The sequence below is a fragment of the Charadrius vociferus genome, unplaced genomic scaffold (assembly GCF_000708025.1).
Source record: "Charadrius vociferus isolate BGI_N301 unplaced genomic scaffold, ASM70802v2 scaffold455, whole genome shotgun sequence".
NCBI lineage: Eukaryota > Metazoa > Chordata > Aves > Charadriiformes > Charadriidae > Charadrius > Charadrius vociferus.
Genome location: NW_009648550.1, coordinates 1,159,828 through 1,169,193, shown reverse-complemented (window position 1 = coordinate 1,169,193; position 9,366 = coordinate 1,159,828). Strand labels below are relative to the sequence as shown.

The following is a 9,366-nucleotide window of genomic DNA, read 5'->3' as shown; positions in this document are numbered from 1 at the left end:
GGTTACTCGTGCTTACTTGGTTTTTTTTTTTTTTTTTTGGCAAAGTTATCCCCGTTTGCCTGCTTGCCTGCCTCTCCTGCCTGCCCTGCCCTGCTCCGCGGCCCCGGCCAGCTGCCTGCAAGAGCACGAAATGTGAATCTCTGCTGCCCTCTCCTGTTAGCTCTGCCTGGGAACCAACACCCCCGGCTGACCACGGTGGGAGATGGGGTGGTTATAGGTGTGTTTTCACCCCTGGCTGGGAAACCAAAGCGAGGGAAGCTAGCTGGAGGCATATCCGTATTTTCAAAGGGAATTTTCCATATGCATAACCATAACGATTAGGGCTGCTGTGCATTTGAAACCCCACTGGTGCGCTCTGCCAGCAGGTCGGTTTGTAGGGCTGAAACCCCGCAGCACCTGCGAAGAAAGGCAGCCTGGCTCCAGCCCACTGTTGGGTTTGGCACTTCCCAGTTATTTTATTTTTACGCTTTTAACATCGCTTGCAAACTCAAAGCAGAAAGTCACTTCCAGTAAACAAAGCTGGTTTAAGATGCATCAGAATAGGATCCTTCCAAAATGCCGAACAAGCATGTACGGACCAACTTGGAAACTTCTTTGCCTCTCCTGAAATACTATGTTATTGGGAGTTATGGTAAAACTGCACCTCTGATTAGGAACAGTTTTCTGGCCAAAATGTAACCGACTAGATGTTTTTGACCAGCGCAGTTAATGGCCAGTACCCTGTGAACATCTTTAGCACAGCTGCTGCCTTTTTGTTTTCCAGAAAACAGTATCTTCAAACTATCCGAACTTTCACGTCTCAACTTTGGGGTTTCTGCTACCTCATGGGGGGGGAACAGTTTTCAGGAAAGCAACCAATTTTTGGCAAATTAAGGTGTTAACAAAAAGAAACCCCATGTAGTCGCCTTACTATTGGAGAAGTGTTTCAGGAGAGTCCTTGACGTGTGTATCCCCATACAAATGATAAGGCAAAAAGGCTTTTATTGCAGTTTGTACATTTATAAAGTGAGTGTCTCAAAAAATGAGGGGGAACCCAGGTGAAGCTTGGGTGGCCGGTGGTGTTTCTGTTCACGTGGGTGTGCTGAAACCCCTGCTCCTGCCATCAGCGTGTGACCCCTACATGGGTTGTGTTTGAGCCATGCGAGGGATGGATGGAGCTGCCCACTCCTCAGCCCTGCTCGCAGCCGGTTTGCTGACACCTTCCAGGGTGTTTTGCTGCTGCTTTATCCCCAGAATACCTGGATTATATACAAATACTTGAATACCTTTTTCCTGCCTTGTGGCTGGGGAGGTGGTGTTATCTCTGCTCATAGGGAGAGAGGGCGGTCGGGGCTCTGCGTGTTCCCCCCGATGCCAGCCAGCAGAGCTTGGATAGGGAGCTGGGTCGAGCAGGTATTTGTTTACACGGTCTGGGGAATCACAGTGGTGTTACTTATTCCTGCCCTGGCTGGTGTCCCGGCAGCTCCTGGATGCTGGCAGCTCGGTGGTGCCGGCCGGGAGCACGGCAGACACTGCCGCATTTCACATGTCCCCAAACCTCGATCATCCTGGACAGCCCCCCTGCCCACCCTCCCCCACTGCCGCCTTGCAAACTGCTGTGGAAGGGGGGACACAACGTGAGTCCAGCTGCCAATTTGGGCTGGGGCCGTGGCCAAAGTACACAGGACATGTCTCGGAGTGAGCACTGGCCAGGGTCGGCTCGCTGCGCCCTGTCTGACCCACCTTTTCAGCCTGCCGCTCCATCCGTATGCCTCTCACGTCCTCCCCGCGGGCCGGGAGACGTGGCACGGGCTGCAGGAGGCACAGCCTGGCTCCGGGGCACAGCCACCAGCCGGGCAGCGGGATGCTCCGTCTGCATCCCCTCCTTCCCTTCCCCAAGCCCTGGTCACTCAGGGCTGCCGAGTTCAGCCCTCGTTCTTACCTGTTAATAAGTTAGGCTTTCATTTGCATGCATCGAAGTGCAGGGTTTTGTGCGGGTGTTCCCTCTGTGTGCCCAAACCTTGGCTTTAGTGGCATAAATATTCAGGTTGGTCTGTGAACCGCTGAAGCTTATAGGGGGGAAAAAACTACCCTGAAAAAGTGGGGAAGGGGCAGAGGCATGGCATTGAGCAGGAGGGGACTCTTCTGCAAATCCACAGGGTTCAGATGACAGGTCTTATGCCTACAGGTGAGTTTAGCAAACTTAAAGCAAGATGAGTAACCCAGCAAGAGCGTGGCTAAGCGGGTAAGTGTGCTCGGCCATGCAGAGCAGCAAAAGCAAAGAGCGGCATTTACCTCAGCTCCGGCACTAGGAAAGAATCCCTTAATCCCAGATCACCCGAAACTGGCCCAACCTTTTAACCTAGGGAGCTGAGGATGGAGAGGGGAGAAATTCAGCTAATTACCCATTACCCTGCTCTGGTATGACCCCCGTGGCAAGGGGCTCCTCGGCTCTTGAGGGGTCTGGGGGATGGCAAGGCAGCCGGGCACCCCCTGGCACCTGCCAGCACCTGCCTGTTTGCCGTAAACCTACTTGAAAAATGTCTCTCAGATTTGGAGGGATGAAAGCTGTTTGAAAGGATATGCAGGATGCGCCGGGTGAGAAATCTTAATTAATATTTAAATAGCGCAGTGGAATTTGCCTAAATCCTGCTAGATTAAATGCAGGCATGGTAATGGCTGAGCTTGAATTGCCGATGGCAATTGCAGCGAGCCATGCTATACAGAAATAGAGCGGCCAAATGAGGGCTCAGAAGCTACAGTGCCTTCAGTATCTGGTCCAAATGCCGATGTACAAGGGATATAGTGCTTTTCTTCTTGACGGGAGTTATGTTTATAGCTTATCCCTTTAGCTATGGACAAAGCCAATAGAAAGGGGAAAGCACTGAAAATAGATGAAACTTAAAAGGTGCTTGTGGTCACCAAGTCTCACAGTTCTCAAGTGCGTCATTGGAAATGATGGGGATGTTTCCTAGAGCCCCTGGTTGTAGTGTAAGGGTTTCTTCTCTTAGTACAAAAAAAGAGAAGGGGGGTTACTGTTCCTGCCATGAAAGGCAATCACGGCTTTGTGTTAAATCCTTTAATATCTCCCGATTTTTCCCTGGGTGCGTGCATTCTCTGTTTCAGGCTACACCTTTTGGTGGTGCCTTTCCTCCAGCCCAGCTGGGGCATTTCTGGGAAGACTGGGATAAAGCCAGGACAGAGGGATGCATTTATCCCCCCCCCGACTGCTCACCGTAAGGCTGAGGTGACATCACTTCGCCAGTCACTCACACCATATTAATTTAGCTGCACCTTATTTTGGAGAGCTGGAGCCTGAGGCTTTGCCATTTCCTATGGTCTCCTCAAGCTGGCTGAGGTTTCCTGGCTGCCAAGACAGAGAAGCAGGCAACTTTTATGGCAGGGCACCGCTGAAACCCAGCTGGGGATGAATAGAGCCCATAAATAGAAAACCTGGAGCAGCTCGCCTTGTGGAGCGGCTCTGCCCAGGCACTCCCCGGCCAGAGGAAATCAGAGACCTGGGAAGCATCTGGCCCTGCTTGTGGTCCCGTCCCCCCCCAGCCTTGTTGGGGCGGGCCAGCTCTGTGGGAACGGTGGCTACTGGTCACGGGGGTGTGCTCTGACGCCCAGAAATGTCCCCAGCTGGCCTGTGGGTCTCCTGGCTGCGGAGATGTGCCCTTGCTGGGAAGTTGGGACCACAGGGTCCTGTGGAGCTCTGCACTCACTAGCCCTTGCCCCCTCCTTGCATTGGGATGCTGCTTTTGCCTTTTTTTTTTTTTCTTTTTGCTGCTGCGCTCTTGCCGGTGTGGCCGGAGCGGGGGACGGCTGCGCATCCCCCTGTTTGCACCGGGTGAGGAAACACCCCCTGTGCTTTCTCAAGCCTCTGGCACTTGCAGAGGAAGGCCGCTACCACCTCAAAACCATTTGCAAATAGCTTCTGTTTGCTCAGACAAACACTGGAAAAAATATATAATTTTTTTTTTTCTCGCAGCAGCGTGTTTATTACCCACTGCGCTTGAGCGCAGGCTTAGCCCCGAGTGCTGCTGAGCACTGTTTCTAATTGTCTGCTTGCAAGCTCACCACAGTTTCAGCAGTTTTTCATGAGTGATTTTCTCTGAGAAATGTAAACGCTTCCCTTAAACCTGCTTTTTCTGCATTCGGCTCTGCCTCCTACCCACCCGCTGCTGCGAAAGGAGTGGGTTGGAGAACCATCAGTATCGTTTAAGATGATGCAAACCGGACTGGAGAGGACATCCCCTTTGCTTTCCCGGGGGCAGGGGTGGGACATTGGTGCATCTGCGAGCCCCCTGCCCGGGGGTCTGGTTGTGTGCTCTGTGGAGAGCCTGGGAACACACTTAAATTCACCGTGGCGCCGGCTTAGCGTTGAAGTGCAAGCTTAGCGTCCATTGACTCATGGGCTTTACTTACTGTATGCACAGCTGGAGAAGAAAATAACTCCTTGGTTCAATCGCATAGTTAATGCCCTACCTGAGGAAATGTTTTTTCCTGCCTGAAGTTGGAGCGAGGTCTGGCAGCTGGGCGAGCAGAAAGAGGCCTTAAGGCTTGGCTGCTGTTTGCTCAAGCAAACAGCTGTGGCAGTGTCGGATGTTACCAGCTCTCCCAGTCGCTTCTCAGCATCCCTGTGCTGGGTCAAGAAGGCAGGGAAGGTGCCCTCTCCTCCCTATTTGATATTCAGCATCTCTGAAGCGGGGATGCTGTGGTCCAGTGGTGCCTGTCCTCCCGCCGTCCCTGCACAGCATCCTCTGCCAGGGTGTCAGGAGGGCGGGTGACTCTCAAAATAGCTTTTTTTTTTTTTTTTTTACCTTGTCAAGCCCCACAGTGTGGTACCTCCAAGCCACAAGCCCTTCCGAGCCCCGTGGCTTAGCCACCTGTGCTGCAGAAGGTGAATGTATGGGATGCAGCTCTGTTTGGTGGGGGAAGGTCCGTCGTCCCGTCCCCCCCCCGGTCCCTGCAGCACGCTCCTGCTCCTGCCACTGCTCCCACTCCGATGCTCCTCCCTGAGATGGTTCAACTCACAGAAATCTGGCAGAAAACAAGCTCTGCCAGAAAAAAAGGTGACTCTTCTGCTGGTTTAGTGAGTTAGAGCAGCTGGGCTGGTGATTGAAGAGAAGTGGTGCAAAGGAGAGGGGTAAAACCCGGTGGCCAGAAGCAGAGGCAGGAGCATCCTCTGCCCTGCTGCAAGCTGTTGCAGGGCTTGATGCCCATGAGACAAAGGAAATGTGATAAATGTGTGGTATTTTTTTTCTTTTAACCCAATGTCTTCATCTGAATCACAGTGCTGCTGTGCCTTGATCCATCACAGGACTCCCTCTGCTCTGTGGTGCATTAATTATAAATATTCTGCAAATTGTAAGGTGTTTATAGCCCCAGGGGAGGGGTACCATCTGCAATCGGAGTGATACAGGTGTGTATTTTTGCTGGCCACCTCCAGGAGCAGCATAGCCCAATGGAAAGGGCAGAATTTTGAGCATCAGCCTGTCCTGGCTCTACTAAGGGACCTGACTTCTCCAGACCTCGGTTCCTTCATCTGCAAACCAACATGATGCGCCTTGTACCCTGCGGCTGGTAATGTGCCAGGTATTACTAATACAGATTATTACAATAACACGTGGTCTGGTGTGTAAATTTGGAATGCTTCCCTGAAGAAAACCACCCAGATACTAAAAGAAAACATGGGATTTTACTGTGTTAGGTCAGAGATTTCAAGGGAATTTGAATTTGTCCAAATACTGTGAAATTTCAGTGGGATTTGGGAAACAAATCTCTTAAATCCTGGTGAAAGGGTTTTCCACAACAGCAGTGGCTTTTTTCTTTTTTCTTTTCCTCCTCTTTTATCTAGTGGATGAACAAATAAAAACAACTGAGAAAGTAACGGGAAGGATGATGCAAGGGGCAGGAGGCTGGTAGCTAAGCTATGTTATTACAGAGAAAATGACCTGGCACTGAAAGAATTAAAATAATGTCATTCCTGTTTGCTCTGGCTCATTTTTAATACGCCAGTCACCTTGACATTTCTAAAAGAATTTTTCAAGTATGTAAGTTCAAAAATTATGCAACTTGACAAAAGCAAGGGGGATATTTGAGGCTGGTGGAATAAATTGGGAACCGGAGGCAGTACATGACCTATGGCCCGTGTGGGGAGCGATGCTGGTGTGAGTTGGGCTGGATGGGGCCCGATCCTGCACCTGCATCTGGGGGGGACAGGGAGGTATAAAGGGGTGAGGCGAGGGGACAGCACTGGTGCCAGTGCCAGGCAAACTGGAACGCTTTGCTGGTGACGCTGCAGTGGATGTGGTCCCAGCCCAGCTTTTCTAGGGATGTTTTTGGGTCTTTAACATGTTGTAATTAAAAAAAATGGTGTGTGAAACCAAAACCAACTGACCAGTGGCCTTTCTCCAGCATCCCACCAGCTGTGCTGCCCTGGAGAGCCTCTTCCTTGGGCAACGTGAGTTGGGGAAGGGGAGCCGGGCTGCCACACTGAACCAGAATAGGGGGGATGGGGGCAGATCTGCACCCCTGTGGCCCAAGCTGACGCTGGGCGATTGCTCATGCAGAAGCCACGGAGGAGATCATTTGCCTCGGTAATTGTATGCTTTGCTGTTAAGCGTATTGATTCTGAAAAGTTAATCAGACAATTTGGAGGTGCTATATCTAAAAACATAAAATCCCATTAAACTGATTAAATTAAAACTGAATCCATCTTAAATAACCCCATGCAACTTAAAATTGTTGAAATAGCATATTGTATTCAAATAAAATTATTTCAGTCAAACAAGGCTGCAAGGAGCTCTTGCCCGCCGATGCCTTGTGCATCTCGGTGAGCGCCTGTGCCGGGATCCCCCGTTGTACAACATAACATCTCTGCTGTGTTTTGGGACCACAGTGATGTTGGTGAGGCTCTCTCGGGGACAAATCCCTGGGTGGTGAAGCTGGGGACAGGGGTGTGACTGAACATGTGGACACATCTGCATGAGGGATGTGGCACAGTCTCGATAGCCTTCTCCTTGCAGCAGGGGGAAAATGCAGCGGTCTGTTCCCAGAAACGTCAGGTTATGTGGCTGCATCTAAGCTGTGGTGTATTTTCGGGTGTTTTATGCATCGTGCTGAAACCTCAACAGCTTCTTGAAAATGATGCTTTGCCATGTGCTTTTCAAAGTGACTGGTAGTCCTGGGTGCCCAACTTGAGATGGTTTTTGGAGGTCTGCTCATCAGCTTGGAAGTCAAAAGGACTTTGGTGTGGATGTAACATGTATTTTACAAACCTGGAGGCTCCCGCCTGCAGGCGGAGCAGCACTGGGCCCGGCTCTTTCAACAGTGGAAGTGCTCCAGAAGCGGTGGTAGATCGGATGGGAACGTTCCTGCCATGCATGGCACACTGCACCGATACGCTGCAGGTAGCTGAGGTGCCTCGTGGAGCGGCAGCGGGACCAGCCAACCATGGGCCCTGCAGACACAGCCTCTGCAGGGTGAGAGATTTGCCCCTGGGGATTTCCTTGCCCTGGGTCTTGCAAGCTGGCAGGGCAGAGGCCCTCTGACGAGGTCAGTGCCTTGATTTTTAGGCAACACCTAAAGGAGGAGGAAAGAGATAATAGCACAGGGCGGCCGTGAGCTCGGAGCAAGCGTCGATCCCTGTGGGGCTCCCATCCCGCCATCCCACAAGCTGCAGCCGCTTACTGCAGCATGTGAGCTGCCCAAATCGGCTCTTTTCCAAATGGGTGCCCGCTCTTGACATGAGGCACCCGGCTTTGGAAACATCCCCCCAGCTCTTGTTGAAAAGCCAGTGTGGAGTATTGAGCAGATGCGGCAGCAGGAGCTGATTTCACCTGACTGAGGGACGAGAAAAGGTTTTATCTGCCAAGAGCTGAGTTTGGGATTGTTTCTGATTGCATCACTCAGCTAAAGCGCTGCGGAGTGCTGTATGCCTTATATTGCCTTAGCGATGTTATCGGCTGGCACCTGGCAAAGCAGGACTTGTGACTAGGAGATAAGTGGAGGATTACTCAGTTAGTTTGCTTCCAAATTTGTTTATTTTCCCCTTTCTGAGTCTACCATCTCTCCTTCTTGATAAGTTCAGATTGCGAGCCAGCCTCTATTTATTTGTAAAGAAAGCACTCCTTTTCACCTTTACAAGGGAGCAATAGTAATAATCGCATCCCTGTGGGGGGGATGAACACTGGCTCCCATATGCCCTAATGGGGAGATTCGTGCAGGGACCCATTTGTACCGGAGGGCTTTCTGAGCATCCCGCTCCAGCTGGCCTCCGGTTTGCTTTGGAAGACGCTTCCCCTTGCTCTCTTGCCAACCTAAAGGACTGCCTTTCCAAATAGGATGGGCACCGGCACACCGAGCTCCCTGCTATTGCAAGGGAGCAAACACACAGGGAAGTTTTCTCGCTGAGGATGGCGGGTGCCTGATACCAAAGCCCCACGCATGGGTGTGCTACATGTGCTGCTGCCTCCCTGCCTGTGGGCACGTTCTTACCCACACCTTTCTTTACGCACAGGGTCACCAAAACCTGTGAGAAAGGCTTTCCGTAGGCTTTTCCACAGGCAAACTGTGTCATGTCACTGGTATAACCTCCAGAGAGTCTGAAGGCGATTGCAGGTGGCTTGGGACCATGTGTAGGCAAGTCAGAGGGGTTTGAAAAGACTAGAGGGCTTTAACTCTTGTGAGGATTAAACCAGTAGAACAAGGTGCAGCGGGGAGGGCTATGGGTGTATTTCTCTTCTCTCTGGGCCCTGGCTGATGTTTCTGCCTGAGCAGAAAGCGTGCAATTCCTGAACCTTCCCCCGCTCCCTTCGATAGCGTCTGTTTACCTTCACTGGCCCTGTGGAGCGGGCAGGGGAGGTATCAGCATGCTAAATTTCCAGCCCTGACCTCCGCAGCACTGACACGCTGCTTTATCTCCTCTGCAACCGTGGGGCTGCTTTTTGCAGCATCCCGAACAAAGGATGTGCCAGTGGCTGCTGTTTTTCACGGTGTTGTTCATGGCTGCGAGCTGCCACCGGAGAATAAATCCTGTGTCCCCCCCCTGCCTCACCAGCAGCGGGGAACCTTCCTCCCAAGGCTGGCGGGTGTGTGCCAGGGGCAAAGCCCCCCCCCGTACGCACACCCACCCGGGGCCTAATCCCATAGCCCAGCGAGAGGAGGGGAAGCATCGCCTTCTGCAGCAGGGGGACAGGGAGAATGGGGAGCCCATTAGCATCTGTATGTGCAGGGGCTGGGGGAGCAGCGGGGTGCAGGGGCGCTTCCTGAATCCACATCCTGGCATCCCTGCCCTCCCAGGTGCTGTTTGCCCACCCGAGATGCTGGGACTGGAGGCAGCTGTGCCCCAGGGGTGGGAGGAGGAGGAGGATGATGATGATG

General features: G+C 52.1%; 1 protein-coding gene across 1 annotated transcript in view; it reads left to right on the top strand.

Moving 5' to 3' along the window:
• Window positions 1-9,366, top strand: part of FOXA2 (forkhead box A2) — a 34,084-nt gene that overhangs the window by 10,320 nt on the left and 14,398 nt on the right.